Source organism: Halichoerus grypus, chromosome 14 (assembly GCF_964656455.1).
Source record: "Halichoerus grypus chromosome 14, mHalGry1.hap1.1, whole genome shotgun sequence".
In the NCBI taxonomy this organism is placed as follows: Eukaryota; Metazoa; Chordata; class Mammalia; order Carnivora; family Phocidae; genus Halichoerus; species Halichoerus grypus.
Genome location: NC_135725.1, coordinates 1,939,289 through 1,944,763, shown reverse-complemented (window position 1 = coordinate 1,944,763; position 5,475 = coordinate 1,939,289). Strand labels below are relative to the sequence as shown.

The 5,475-nt window shown below is 43.9% G+C and overlaps 1 pseudogene; it reads left to right on the top strand.

Moving 5' to 3' along the window:
- The first annotated feature begins 833 nt into the window (after positions 1–833).
- On the top strand, positions 834–4,247 carry LOC118530394 (splicing factor 3B subunit 4 pseudogene; annotated as a pseudogene).
- The last annotated feature ends 1,228 nt before the right edge of the window (positions 4,248–5,475 follow it).

Below are 5,475 nucleotides of genomic sequence, written 5' to 3'. Positions count from 1 at the left end.
ATAGCTTATGGTTTTGGCACACTGTAAATAGGATCCACTCCTTAAGTTCTCTTTTTCCAGTCACATTGTTAGTGTATAGAAATGCAACTGATTTCTGTGCATTGATTTGATAGCCTGCCATGCTGCTGAATTCCTGTATGAGTTCTAGCAATTTTAGGGTGGAGTCTTTTGGATTTTCCAGAGTATTATGTCCTCTTTGAAGAGAGTTTCACTTCTTTGCTGATTCGGATACCTATCATTTCTTTTTGTTGTCTGATTGCTGAAGGACAGAGCTGTGATTCTGCAGGCAGATATCAGAAGATAATCAATGTGATAGAGCACATTAATAAAAGAAAGGAGAAGAACCATATGATCCTCTCAATTGACGCAGAAAAAGCATTTGACAATATACAACATCCGTTCCTGATTAAAACTCTGAACAGTATAGGGATAGAGGGAACATTCCTCAATATCATAAAAATATCTATGAAAAAGCCCACAGCGAATATCATTATCAATGGGGAAAAGCTGAGAGCTTTTCCCTTAAGGTCAGAAATACCACAGGGATGCCTACTCTCACCACGGTTGTTTAACATAGTGCTAGAAATCCCTAGCCTCAGCAATCAGACAACAAAAAGAAATAAAAGGCATCCAGTTTGGCAAAGAAGAAGTCAAACTCTCTTTCTTCACCGATAACATGATACTTTATATGGAAAACACAAAAGATTCCACCCCAAAATTGCTAGAACTCATACAGGAATTCAGCAATTCATCCTTTTGTGCAGGATACAAAATCAATGCACAGAAATCAGTTGCATTTCTATACACTAACAATGTGACTAAAGAAAGAGAAATTAAGGAATCGCTCCCATTTACAATTGCACCAAAAACCATAAGCTACCTAGGAATAACTGTAACCAAAGAGGTAAAGGATCTATACCCTAGAAACTACGGAACATTTATGAAAGAAATTGAGGAAGACACAAAAAGATGGGAGAAATATTCCATGCTCATGGATTGGAAGAATAAACATTGTTAAAATGTCTATCCTGCCCAGAGCAATTTACACTTTCAATGCTATCCCTATTAAAATACCATTGGCATTTTTCAAAGAGCTGGAACAAACAATCCTAAAATTTATGTGGAACCAGAAAAGATCCTGAATTGCCAACGGAATGATGAAAAAGAAAAACATAGTTGGGGGCATCACATTGCCCGATTTCAAGCTATATTACAAAGCTGTGATCACCAAGACAGTATGGTACTGGCACAAAAACAGACACATAGATCAATGGAACAGAATAGAGAGCCCAGATATGGACCGCCAACTCTGTGGTTAACTAATCTTTGACAAATCAGGAAAAAATATCCAATGGAAAAAAGTCTTTTCAATAGTGGTGCTGGGAAAACTGGACAGCTACATATAGAAGAATGAAACTGGACCATTCCCTTACACTGTACACAAAGATAAACTCAAAATGGCCCCGGAAGTGGAAGTAGTGACTGCGGTCAGGGAGCGGGATAGCTGCCTGGAGACTGCGGGAGCTCTTTCGCCATGGCGGCCAGGCCGATCTCCGAGCAGAAACAGGATGCCACTGTTCACGTCAGGGGCCTGGATGAGAAGGTTAGTGAACCATTGCTGTGGGAGCTATCTCTTCAGGCAGGGCCAGTAGTCAACACCCACATGCCAAAGGATAGAGTCACAGGTAAGCACCAAGGCTATGGCTTTGTGGAATTCTTGAGTGAGGAAGATGCTGACTATGCCATTAAGGTCATGAACATGATCAAACTCTATGGGAAACCAATACAGGTGAACAAAGCATCAGCTCACAACAAGAACCTGGATGTGGGGGCCAACATTTTCATTGGCAATCTAGACCCGGAGATTGATGAGAAGCTGCTTTATGATACTTTCGGCGCCTTTGGGGTCATCTTACAAACCCCGAAGATTATGCAGGACCCTGACAGAGGCAACTCCAAAGGTTATGCCTTTATTAATTTCGCTTCGTTTGATGCTCCAGATGCAGCTACTGAGGCCATGAATGGGCAGTATCTCTGTAACGGCCCTATCACTGTGTCCTATGCCTTCAAGAAGGACTCCAAGGGTAAGCGCCATGGCTCAGCAGCTGAACAACTTCTGGCAGCCCAGAACCCACTCTCCCAGGCTGACCACCCTCGTCAGCTGTTTGCAGATGCACCCCCTCCACCCTCAGCCCCCAATTCTGTGGTATCATCTTTGGTGTCTGGGCTTCCTCCACCAGGCATGCCTCCTCCTAGGTCCTTCCCACACCCAGTGCTGCCTCCTGGAGCCCTTCCACCTGGGATACCCCCAGCCATGCCCCCACCACCTCTGCCTCCTGGGGTTGGAGAACATGGCCCACCATCAGCAGGAACCCCAGGGGCTGGACATCCTGGACATGGACACTCACATCCTCACCCATTCCCACCGGGTGGGATGCCCCATCCAGAGATGTCTTAGATGCAGCTGGCCCACCATGGGCCTCATGGCTTATGACACCCCCATGCTGGGCCCCCAGGCTCGGGGGGGCAGCCACCACCCCGACCGCCACCTGGAATGCCTCATCCTAGACCTCCTCCAATGGGCATCCCCCTTGAGGGCCTCCATTTGGATCTCCCATGGGTCACCCAGGTCCTCTGCCTCCACATGGGATGTATGGACCTCCTCCACTAATGCCTCCTCATGGATACACTGGGCCTCCGTGACCCCCACCCTATGGCTACCAGCGGGGGCCCCTCCCTCCATCCCGGCCCACCCCCCAGCCTCCAGTTCCCCCTCGTGGCCCACTTCGAGGCCCTCTTCCTCAGTAATTTCTCGTTCTCTTGCCTCCTGTTCTATCTTCCCAATTATCTTTTCAATTCCTTGGACCAATCAGAGTTCCTGTAGCTCCCTATGGCTAAGGCACTAATCCCTCTCAGGCCTTTTTTTTTTTTTTTCCTTGAGTGTAATGTTTTTCACAGGAGGTTTTATTTTTTTTCTGTGTTGGTCCTAAGTGTTTTGCAAATGCACAGAGAAAAACTAAACTCATTGTTTAAAAAAAAAAAAAAAGATAAACTCAAAATGGATAAAAGACCTCAATGTGAGACAGGAATCCATCAAAATCCTAGAGGAGAACATAGGCAGTAAACTCGATATCGGGAACTTCTTTCAAGACAAGTCTGCAAAGGCAAGGGAAACAAAAGCAAGTATGATCTTTTGGGACTTCATCAAGATAAAAAGCTTCTTCATGGCAAAGGAAACCGTCAACAAAACTAAGAGGCAAACCATGGAATGGAAGAAGATATTTACAAATGACATTACAGATAAAAAGCTGATAACCAAGATCTATAAAGGGAACTTCTCAAACTTAATACTCAAAAAATGGGCAGAAGACATGAACAGACACTTCTCTAAAGAAGACATACAATGGGGGCGCCTGGGTGGCTCAGTCGTTAAGCATCTGCCTTCGGCTCAGGTCATGATCCCAGGGTCGTGGGATTGAGCCCCGCATCGGGCTCCCTGCTCCGCGGGAAGCCTACTTCTCCCTCTCCCACTCCCCCTGCTTGTGTTCCCTCTCTCGCTCTCTCTCTCTGTCAAATAAATAAATAAAATCTTAAAAAAAAAAAAAAGACATACAATGGCTAACAGACACATGAAAAAATGCTCAACATCATTAGCCATCAGGGAAATACAAATCAAAACCACAATGAGATACCACCTTACACTAATTAGAATGGCAAAAATTAACAAAACAGGAAACAACAAATGTTGGTGAGGATGTGGAGAAAGGGGAACCCTCTTACACTGTTGGTGGGAATGCAAGCTAGTACAGCCACTCTGGGAAACAGTATGGAGGTTCCGGTTTCTCAAGAAGTTAAAAATAGAGCTATCTTACAACCCAGCAATTTCACTACTAGGTATTTACCCCAAAGATACAGATGTAGTGAAAAGAAGGGACACATGCACCCCAATGTTCACAGCAGCCATGTCCACAATAGCCAAACTGTGGAAGGAGCTGGGATGCCCTTCAACAGATGAATGGATAAAGAAGATGTGGTACATATATACAGTGGAATATTATTCAGCCATCAGAAAGGATGAATACCCACCATTTGCATCGGCATGGATGGAACTGGAGGGGATTATCCTAAGTGAAGTAAGTCAAGCAGAGAAAGACAATTATCATGTGGTTTCACTCATATGTGGAACATAAGCAATAGCACAGAGGACGACAGGGGAAGGGAGGGAAATCTGAAGGGGGAGAAATCAGTGGGAGACGAACCATGAGAGACCATGGACTCTGGGAAACAACCCGAGGGTTTCAGAGGGGAGGGGGTTGGGGGGGTAACAGGGTGATGGGTATTAAGGAGGGCACGTGTTGTGATGTGCACTGGCTATTATATGCAACTAATGAATCACTGAACACTACATCAAAAACTAATGACATACTATACAGTGGCTAACTAAACATAATTAAAAAATAAAAAATAAGAAATGGGCAGACGACTTGAACAGATACTTCTCCAAAGAAGACATAAAATGGCCAATAGACACATGAAAAAATGCTCCACATCACTTGCCATCAGAAAAATACCAATCAAAACCACAATGAAATACCACCTTACACCAGTCAGAATGGCTAAAATTAACAAGACAGGGAACAACAAATGTTGGCGAGGATGTGGAGAAAGGGGAACCCTCTTACACTGTTGGTGGGAATGCAAGCTGGTACAGTCACTCTGGAAAACAGTATGGAGGTTCCTCACAAAGTTGAAACTAGAGCTACCCTATGACTCAGCAATTGCACTACTGGGTATTTACCCCAAAGATACAGATGTAGTGAAAAGAAGGGGCACACGCACCCCAACGTTCATAGCAACAATGTCCACAATAGCCAAACTATGGAAGGAGCCAAGATGTCCTTCAACAGATGAATGGATAAACAGATGCGGTTCATATATATAATGGAATATTACTCAGCCATCAGAAAGGATGAATACCTACCATTTGCATTGACATGGATGGAACTGGAGGGTAATATGCTAAGTGAAATAAGTCAATCAGAGAAAGATAATTAGCATACGGTTTCACTCATATGTGGAATATAAGAAGTAGTGCAGAGGACAATATGGGAACGGAAGGAAAACTGAATGGGAAGAAACAAAGAGGGAGAGAAACCATGAGAGACTTTTGACTCTGGGAAAGAAACAGGGTTGTAGGAGGGGAGGTGGGTGGGGAATGGGGTAACTGGGTGATGGGCATTAATTAGGGCACATGATGTGATGAGCACTGGGTGTTATAAGCAACTGATGAATCATTGAACACTACATCTGAAACTGATGATATGTTGGCTAATTGCATTTAAATTAAAAAAATAAAAACTTGTATACAGTGCAGGAGAGAACAAAACTAAGCAGCAACCTACTGAGTAGAAGATATTTGCAAATGATATATCCAATAAAGAGTTTGTATGCAAAATATATAAAGAACTGATACAA